This window comes from Vigna unguiculata, chromosome 11, assembly GCF_037176805.1.
Source record: "Vigna unguiculata cultivar grain cowpea cultivar isolate G323 ecotype 2 chromosome 11, ASM3717680v1, whole genome shotgun sequence".
Lineage (NCBI taxonomy): Eukaryota > Viridiplantae > Streptophyta > Magnoliopsida > Fabales > Fabaceae > Vigna > Vigna unguiculata.
The window spans coordinates 18,814,102-18,824,718 of record NC_140802.1 but is presented as its reverse complement, the minus strand read 5'-3'; the positions used below and the strand labels follow the sequence as shown (position 1 = coordinate 18,824,718).

Below are 10,617 nucleotides of genomic sequence, written 5' to 3'. Positions count from 1 at the left end.
GTGACTTCACTTGAGTTTCTCACTAAAATAGGTTGTGGGGTGTCCTTCTTGGAGAAGCACGACCCCAATGCCTACATTGGATGCATCACACTCAATTTCAAAAATTTTGGAGAAGTTAGGGAGGTCTAAAAGTGGTGCATTGATCAATTTTTGTTTCAAAGTTTCAAAAGCCTTTTCTTGATCTTTGCCCCACTTAAGACCACACCTTTCTTGACCAATTCATTGAGAGGGGCGGCTATGGTGCTAAAGTTTGGCACAAATCTCCTATAAAAACTAGCCAACCTTTTCTTTGGTCCACATGGACCCTATGTTGATTTGTTTTGAAACCTAGGAATATTGCATGATCCATCCCAAACACACATTTCTCCATGTTAGCATACAAGGATGCCTTCCTCAAGGTCTCTAAGACACTCCTTAAATGATGCAAGTGGTCATCTTGAGACATACTATAAACGAGAATGTCATCAAAGTACACCACAACAAACTTCCCTAAGAACATGGTGCATGAGTCTCATGAATGTACTAGGTGCATTGGTCAAGCCAAAAGGCATGACTAACCACTCATATAATCCAAACTTAGTCTTGAAAGAGGTTTTCCATTCATCACCTTCTTTGATTCTAATTTGATTGTACCCACTCTTCAAGTCTATTTTGGAAAATATGGTTGCACCATGTAACTCATCAATAAAATCATCTAATCTAGGAATAAGATGCCTATACTTGATGGTTATGTTGTTGATAGCCCTACAATCTATGCACATTCTCCATGTTCTATCCTTTTTGGGGACAAGAATCACGAGCATTGCACAAGAACTCATGCTATGTTGCACCCACCCCTTTTCTAACAACTCATTCACTTGTTTTTGAATTTCCTTAGCCTCCTCGGGACTAGTCCTATAGGCTGGCCTATTAGGCAAAGATGAGCCTTGTATAAAATTAATTTGGTGTTCTATACCTCTTAGGGGTGGAAGGCCCTTTGGAGGTTCTTGAAAAACATCTTTGAACCCATCTAAAACTAATGTCAAGTCTAGGGGACATTTAGAGTGAGGATTTCGGAAGGAGGGGGAAGATTCACTAGGATAAGCTAAGAAGATAGGTTTTTGGGCAAGCATTACCTTTTTCACCCCTTTGAGGGTGATCATGCTCTTCTTGGACTCATTGCCATGCACTTGCGCCTTCCTTTGCGCCTTCTCTTCTTTTGTTTTCTTTAACATTTGAATTTGGTCCTCATTGACTTCTCTTGGTGAAAGTGCTAGTAATGTAATCTTTTTGCCTTGAAAGCTAAAGGAAAACTTGTTGGCATGACCATCATGAAAAGCTTTTCTATCAAATTGCTATGGCCTTCCTAGTAAAATGTGAGTTGCTTCCATAGGCACCAAGTCACATAACACCTCATCTTTGTAGTTTCCAATGGAGAAGTTCATAACGACTTGTTTGTCCACTTTGATCTCACCTTCCTCACTTAGCCAAGATAGCTTATAAGGCTTGGCATGAGGGATGGTTTTCAAGCCAAGCTTGTCCACAACCCTTGTGCTAGCCACATTGACACAACTTCCACTATCAATTATGAGGGAGCAAGTTTTGTTGTTGATTTGGCACCTTAAGTGAAAAATATTCTCTCTTTGGTTTTCAAATTCTTTAGGCACTTGACCTAGCATGCGCCTAACCACCAACAAACCTCCTTCATTAGGTTTAATTTCATCCTCACTTGAAGATTGGGAAGAAGTGTGGGAGGAACAACTTTTTGGGGAGAGGGGAGAAGAATGTTCACTTTCAACCTCTCCTTTAGGGTTGCAGATCATATTCCTTTTTGTTGGGCAATTTGAAGCAATGTGACCATAGCCCAAACACTTAAAACATTTTATGGAACTAGTTCTTGAACCTTGGGAAGAGTTTGCACTTTCATGGGAGGTTCTAGACGAATTGGTCCTTGGTGGGTGGTCTTTGGAAGGAGGTTTCTCATCTTTTCTTTCTTCTCCTTTCCAAGTCCTAGAGCAGTAGTCATTGTAAGGAGTACTCCTCTTGGCCTCTTGTTTCTTTTTCAATTCACTTTCAACTTTTAAGGCCAAGTGTAAAATTTTGTCAAGAGTAGAGTACTCATACAACTCAACTACATCTTGAACTTCTCTTCTAAGACCACTCACAAATCTAGCTACCTTTTCTTCTTCACTTTCAAATTGGAGTCCTACTTTGAGAATCATGGAATCCATCATTTTAAAATACTCATTCACACACATGGACCCTTGTTAAAGCCTTTGGAGCTTCAAAAGAGTCTTCCTCCTATAGTAGTGATGACATGCTCCGTAGCGGTATTCATCGAATAACCCATCCAATCGGAGTTCTACCGGTTGAATCACATAGAACACCTTTTGAAACGCAGCGGAAGACGATTATGGTGTTTGGAATGTCACCAGCGAGGTCACTCTAGGGTTTACTCTCGGTGAAGGTGAGCTAAGAAGAAAGGGGATTAAAATCTCTCTCATTCATCAAAGCTACCATTACAATGAAATGGCTTGCCATTTTATAGCTCGAATGGCAACCGTGTGAAAATAGAATATAAGAAAGTGGATGCCATCTAACAAGAATCCTAATGGCAAAGGTGTGCGGTGCGTGATTTGTAACCCTAGCAAAGGGTGGCACGCGTGATGGAGAAAAGAAAAAAGGAACCCTATTTGTCCTAAGCGTTTGGATGCCAACGACCCATGAATGAACACTAGGCTGGATTGTTGCTTCAGACGCGTGAGGAAGTGTTAGGGTTGGTTAGCGCTGTGCAGCAACGAAAAGGTGTGGGTTGGAGCTGTGTTCAAATGAAGGAAGCCCTGGAGCACGTGAAATGGGTTGTCTTCAAACCGCAATATTAGAAGTCCACAACAAATGTAAAGGCACGCATGATGTTCACGGAAATAGGTTTTGGCTTCTTCAGATAAGGCTGGCATCCACGTGACGAGAGCCCAAAGCTTGGATGGATCTTTAATTGGGCTGCAATTTGTGTGCTGGAAACCTGGTGTGTGTTCAGAAGGCATGCAGAAGAATGGGCCGCAAACCCAATGTCAACACTTTTGTGATTGGTAGCTTAGAAAATGGGTTGCATTTAACAAAAGAATGGATTGCATTTAATAAAAGAATGGGCCTAGGCATTGGCCAATGCTATGAAAAGCCTCTTAGGGTGATATTCATCAAGTAGGAAGGAACAAATCTAGCACGCATCAAAGTTTTAATGTCCATCAAAGAGGCCGCGGGTGGCTCTTGGTTAATATTATCCATACACAATTGATGCCACCATGTCATGGCATAATCCTCAAATTCTAAAACTACTAAGTCTACTTGCTCTTGATCACTAACTAAATGAATATTAAATATTTGGTCAACTTTTTGCTCCCATTCAATGTAGAGGTTTGGATCATTCTTCCCCTTGATCTTTGGAATCTTGATTGGTGGAGGTTGTCTTTGTGGGAGTTGATTGCGCTTTCCACCACCATCATGGCCGTGCCTTCTTCTTCTTCCACCATGGCTAGAGTCCTCGAAAATCAAAGGCTAACACTCAAAAATCCTTCCAAACACGTGAAAACACCTTAAAAAAGATGAAAACCTTTCAAAAGCAAAGCAAGTGGCTCGGCCACAACACTCTAGGAAAACAAGGAAATGAAAACAACTAAGACAAAACAAGGATTACCTAAAGACAAGCAAGCAAAGCACCAAAACAAGAAAGTTTAACTTCTAAGGAAATTTTGTTTTAAAGACAAAACTTGAACAAGACTAAAGTAATGAAAAGCACTTTTAAAGACTCTATGGAAAGCATTTGAACAAGCCAAGATTATACCTCAAATTATGCATACACCAAGAAATATCATAACCAAGTTAAAGCATGGAACTAATTTGCCAATATCACCCAAAATCCAAGTATAAAATTTGGTAGCATAACACTTAGTAAAAATGGCCAAATGGATTCACCAAGCAACACATTAGCTCTCGGCCAAACTATTTTTGGTCATGAAAATAATTTTTCTTTTTAAAACTGGGTACTTAAGATGATGAGAAGGATATTTTAGGGTGTCTTGAACACTTAGTTCCCAAAAAAATTAGGTCAAAATCAATTTCAAGGAGCATACAACAACAAAAGACATAAATCTCATGCAATAGCTCAAATACTTAGAAACAAGAACAAGAAAACTCAAAGAAGCATATGACAAGAGACTCAAGCAAAAGTTAGACACATTTAAAGACTCAACATGGCATACACAAAGACACAAACATGTAGCTATCATGCATTTAAACTCATGGATTTGAGGCTCAAAGACTAAGCATCCAAAGACATGTTACCCAATCACATTTAGGAGTTTAAAGAGGTGCAAAAACCGTAGCCAAACTGCTACAACATAACCTGAAAATGTTGATTCCCGTATTCTTGGCAGATCTGACCTTTGCTCACTAATTTGATCATAACTTTCTCCACAAAACTCCAAATGCGTTGGTTCTTTTTTTTCTGTAAACTAGACTCAAAGAGCTGGTGCAGTTTAATGTTTTAAAATTGTCACGTTTTCTGCTAGCACTATTTTTGTGTGTCATGGAAGTGGAATTGAACCATTCCAAGATAGCTACAACAAGACAAGATTAGCACATGAAAAACACCATATTCAAGATAACCTAAGCTCTAGATACGAAATGATGAAGGATTATCTTGTTTCCTTTTAGAGTTATGAATATGGTGAAGTTGTTTAAGAAAGCTTTTTGGAAATTCCCACTGGACATTAAGATAGCATGTTATCTACATGTGAAGGTTCATTTCTCAAGCTCATGAAAGGAAGAAAAAAGTTGGATTCAAGCCTAAACACACACGGCAATAAAAACACTTAAAGAGCAGAATGAAAGAAGAAACAATAAAAATAGAAAGCATACAAGATGAAGAATGGAAGAAGGACGCTACTCATAGGGGGGATCTAAGCCAACCAAACCCTAGATATGAGTGATGGTGCCGCCAGTTGCAAGCAAGATAAGGCAAAAGTGAGTTCACTTCCAGGAAGGAGAGCTCACAAAAATTGGTGGTTGAATGCACAAAGTTTATAACAAAATGATCAACCCTTTTACAAGACAAGGAACACCCTTTAAATAGGAGTTCATAGGGGTCCTTTAGCAAATACAAAAACATGAAAAAGGATTAACTAGCAAACTCTAAACCTAATGTGAGATTGAGTCTTGGCCAAGTGAAGGGAGATGATTAGTGGAGACATTCCCATGAGGATTCTAGGCTAAAAGAGGAAGGCGACCAAGTGACCTTCTAAGGCATAAACCACAAAGGCAAAAGGAGACAAGGTACATGTCTACTTTTGCTTTTGCTTGAAGCTTTTTGCTTTCCACTCTATTCCACTTCATCCAAGTGCTCCAATCACCAAGTGCCACCTAGCCATGCTCTACTTTCTCTTAATTACCTACAAAACAAAACAAACAAGGATTAGCATGTTGGTTTAAGTTAATGTAATCTTGGTCAAAGGTCAACTTTGGATCAAAGTCAATAAGTCAACCAAAATAAGTCAACTAGAAACCAACTTAGGGAATTCAAACTAAAGTAATGCAAAACAAAGATAAAGGTGATGGAATAGAAGACTCCCCTCTAGACATGTATCTAGTGATCCTTCTTGAGGGAGCTTCTGAGGAGGTGGTCACGCCTTCATCACCTACTCATCCTAAAGAAGTCAAAATTGATTTGCCTCATTTCTATGGAAAGGATAATGTTAAGGTTTTTCTTGATTGGGTTGCAAAAGTGGAACTATTGTTTGAGAGTCATGTTGTGGAGGAAGAGAGGCGTGTGTCTCTAGCAACTCTTAGCTTTCAAGGGCATGCTCTTAATTGTTGGACTTCCTTAGTCCTCAAAAGAAGGAGAAAAGGGCTACATGATATTGAGTATTGGAATGGTCATAAGGAAGCCTCCTACTACAAAAGAGAGCTCTTAGACAAGCTCCAAAGGCTCCAATAAAGATCTATGTCTATAGAAGAGTATAGACAAAAGATGGAGCTCTACATCATGAAAGCCGGAATTGAAGAAGAAGAGGAACTTACCATTGCAAGGTTTTTAAGTGGACTCAATTACAACATAAGAGATAAAGTTGAGTTGCTCCCCTACCGCAGTTTTAATGATCTTGTTCAAATGAGCATCAAGGTGGAGCAACAACTTTTGAGACATCCTTCTCGCAAGGATTCTCCCTCTTTTTTCTACAAGTGATTTTCAAAAGAAAGATTTTTCAAACGAAAAAGAGTCCACTCATAAGAGCCTTACAAAGGTAAGTGACAAAGGTGAATCCTCCACGAACAAAAGAGGTAGTGACATCAAATGTTTCAAGTGTCTAGGTAGAGGTCATGTGGTCGCCCATTGCCCTACCAAACGCACCATTGTGCTTAAGGGCAAATACCTCTATACTAGCCAAGAGCAGTCATCTTCAAGTGACTTTGACACTTCAAGTGACTTACAAACTTCATTGGCTTAATGAAGATGGGGATCTCAAAGTTGAACATCAAGTAAAAGTCAAGTTCTCCATTGGGAAATTTAAAGATAAAGTTTTATGTGATGTAATCCCAATGGAATCTTGCCATATTCTCTTGGGGAGGCCTTGGCAATTTGATCATAAAACCTTACATAATGGCCACACCAATGAGATCACCCTCCAACATCATTCAAAAACTTTTGTGTTGCAACCCCTCACTCCTAGCCAAGTTGCTAGTGATCAAGTTCAAATGCGAGCTAGGAGAGAGGAAGAGAGTTCCAAGAACTCTAATGCTTCTAAATATTCTAAGGACAAGACAAAGGTAGAGGAAGTTTCTTCTTGTAAGGATGTTGCTCATGAAGTTCTTTTAACTCATAAAACTCTTTTGCACACTCTTCATAATGAGCAACTACCTTTCCTCTTACTTTGTCAAGCAATCCTTACTTGTCTTGAACATCCTTCTCTTAAGAAAAATATTAGTGATAAACAAAAATAAAATAAAATAAAAATTATAAAGAAATAAGAATTAAAATGATAAAAATTCTAACCATGTTCCCCGGCAACGGTGCCAAATTTGATAACGCTATCGTTGACGCGTTCAAATTAATACTACTTATCTATAACAACTCCAGTATTGTTAAGAAAGTAGTCAATAAAATAGAAAGGGTAAAGTAACCCAAAGTCATCTCCCAACGAACACGGAATTGATTTTTAACAAATTAGTTCTTATAAAACTATACAAAGCGGTTAGTCAAATAAAATAAAAAATATAGGGGATTAAGATAAACAAAGATAGAAATAAAATTTAAAAGATAAAAAGAAATAAAAACAATAGTAAAGAAAATAGATTGATTCCATTGCTTTTCCAAAATAGATTCGTCATCGGTTATCTAAAGATTAATGCTCAATTAATTATTGTTGTAGATTTGCAAATTAATCAATATAAAGTCTCAATTAATTTGTTGGCGTTCTCACTTTTAACCAAAGTACAGTCTCAATTAAAAGTGATAACTTTTAGATTATCCATAGTAAATTCAATCAAAGTATAGTCTCAATCAAATTTTACTATGCCTAATCATGTATGTTCTTTTATCTCCTCACCAAATAAAAAGCTTAATTAATCAAAGTAAAGTCTTGATTAATTTTCATTAGAGTAAATACCTTTAACCACAGTAAAGTCTCAATTATTGGTAAAAACTCATTTAATCACATGAAAGTTTCTAAATAAAATCAAAGTAAAGTCTCAATTCAATTTAAAAACCCTTGAACTCATATGATCAACATGCATATAGATTTAAAATCATTACTTTTTACGAGATTCAAAGATAAAAGACATGGATGAATTAAAGCCTCAACAATAATAAAAAGAACAAAGAAATTAATTCATTCTAACCTCAAAATCCATAATGAAATCACAATGGAATCAACCCAAGAAGTTTAGTAATCCATGGAATACAAAAGAAGAATAGAGAGAAGAAAAGAGAGAGAAAGGAAACGAAATTAGGCACCCCTAAGGGCTCCAAAACTCCGAAGTCCCGAGCTTGTCCTTTCTGCTTCTCCCTGGGTCTCTTTATATAGGAATTGGACTAGGCTTTTCTGTTGCTAAAATCTCTCAAATATCTTTTAAAATAAAGATAAAGATAAATATTTAAAAATATTTGGAGAGATATAGACTATTTGACAAATATAATTGGTTGATAATATCAATATCTAATATAATTAAATTAATTAATTAATTAATTAATTAAAGATATATGATAAATTATCACCAATTAGTATTTGTATAAATTTTCCAAATCAGCCCTTTGCAATCTCCTTAAATTATCTTCTAAATAATCCAATATCTTCAAGATATATTTGTTTGTTGTGGAACTAAGAAGATTCAAGAAGATCTTGTCATATTTTATGATATAATTAAATATTTGGTAGTTATTATCTTTCAATATTTTATGATATAATTAAATAAGATAATTATTTAAAAATATCAAATAAAATATCTAAAGGTATATTTTTCCCAAATTCTCTTCTATCTTAAAGATAAAGAAAACCGCAAGGTCCAATTTTTTTTTGTTCCTCTCTTCTTGGTTTAGCCAAACTTATTCACTTTTTCAAGCTTTTCTTGCCGTCTTCATGCAATGCTTGGCTTGGATTTTTGTGCTTTTGATAATTTCTTATTCTTGGATTTATCTTTAAGGTTTCATGAAGCTTTAATGAATTTATTTCCACACCTCCATGAGCTCAACATAGTTGCAGCTGCACTAACACACCTCAAAATATCCAAAGAACATTTATGCAACTAAAAAGCTATTTTTAACATGTTTTTGCATCTCATGTTCAATAAACCCAAATATAGGAAATCCCAATTAAATCAATCTTTAAGCACAAAAATTCAATTAAATATCCAGAATTAAACATTAAATGAGGGCAAAAATACGCACTCATCAGGAAGATGAGAGGAGAAGGAGGAGGTCCTCTTCCGAGGACTCTAGCCACGATGGAAGAAGAAGAAGACACGGCTATGATGGTGGTGGAAGGCGCAATCAACCCCCACAAAGACAACCTCCACAAATCAAGATTCCAAAGTTCAAGGGGGAGAATGATCCAAACCTCTACATAGAGTGGGAGCAAAAAGTGGACCAAATCTTCAATATTCATTTAGTTAGTGATCAAGAACAAGTAGATTTAGTAGTTTTAGACTTTGAAGATTATGCCATGACATGGTGGCATCAATTGTGTATGGACAATATTAACCAAGAGCCACCCACGGCCTCTTGGATGGACATTAAGACTTTGATGCGTGCTAGATTTGTTCCTTCCTACTATAGGAGGGAGACTCTTTTGAAGCTCCAAAGGCTTCAACAAGGGTCTATGTGTGTAAATGAATATTTTAAAATGATGGAGTTCATGCTTCTCAAAGTAGGACTCCAATTTGAAAGTGAAGAAAAAAAGGTAGCTAGATTTGTGAGTGGTCTTAGAAGAGAAGTTCAAGATGTAGTTGAGTTGTATGAGTATTCCACTCTTGACAAAAATTTACACTTGGCCTTTAAAGTTGAAAGTCAATTGAAAAAGAAACAAGAGGCCAAAAGGAATACTTCATACAATGAATACTACTCTAGAACTTGGAAAGGAAAAGAAAGAAAGGATGAGAAACCACCTTCCAAAGACCACCCACCTAGGACCAATTCGTCTAGAACCACTCATGAAAGTGCAAAATCTTCTCAAGGTTCAAGAACTAGTTCCATCAAATGTTTTAAGTGTTTGGGCTATGCGCACATTGCTTCCAATTGACCAACAAAAAGGAACATGATCTTGAGAGGTTGAAAGTGAACATTCTTCTCCCCCTCCCCTAAAAGTTCTTCCTCCCACACTTCTTCCCAATCTTCAAGTGAGGATGAAATCAAACCTAATGAAGGAGGTTTGTTGGTGGTTAGGCGCATGCTATGCCAAGTGCCTAAAGAATTTGAAAACCAAAGAGAAAATATTTTTCACTCAAGGTGCCAACAACAACAAAACTTGCTCCATCATAATTGATACTGGAAGTTGTGTTAATGTGGCTAGCACAAGGGTTGTGTACAAGCTTAGCTTGAACACCATCCCTCATGCCAAGCCCTATAAGCTTTCTTGGCTTAGTGAGGAAGGTGAGATTAAAGTGGACAAACAAGTCCTTATTAAATTCTCCATTGGAAACTACAAAGATGAGGTATTATGTGACTTAGTGCCCATGGAAGCCACTCAAATTTTATTAGGAAGGCCATGGCAATTTGATAGGAAAGCTTTTCATGATGGTCATGCCAACAAATTTACCTTTAGCTTCCAAGGCAAAAAGATCACATTACTACCACTTTCACCAAGAGAAGTCAATAAGGACCAATTGCAAATGATAAAGAAAAGAAGAGAAGGTGCAAAAGAAGGCGCAAGGGCATGGCAATGAGTCCAAGAAGAGCATGATCACCCTTAAAGGGATGAAGAAGGTAATGCTTGCCCAAAAACCCATTTCCTAGCTTATCCTAGTGAATCTTCCCCCTCCTTCCAAAACCCTCACTCCAGATGTCCCTTAGACTTGTCATTAGTCTTATATGAGTTCAAAGATGTTTTTCAAGAACCTCCAAAGGGTCACCCACCCCTAAGAGGTATAGAACAC

The 10,617-nt window shown here is 37.2% G+C and overlaps 1 pseudogene; it reads right to left on the bottom strand.

The window, feature by feature from the left end:
* Window positions 1-235: 235 nt before the first annotated feature.
* Window positions 236-3,288, bottom strand: LOC146881603 (uncharacterized; annotated as a pseudogene).
* Window positions 3,289-10,617: the final 7,329 nt, after the last annotated feature.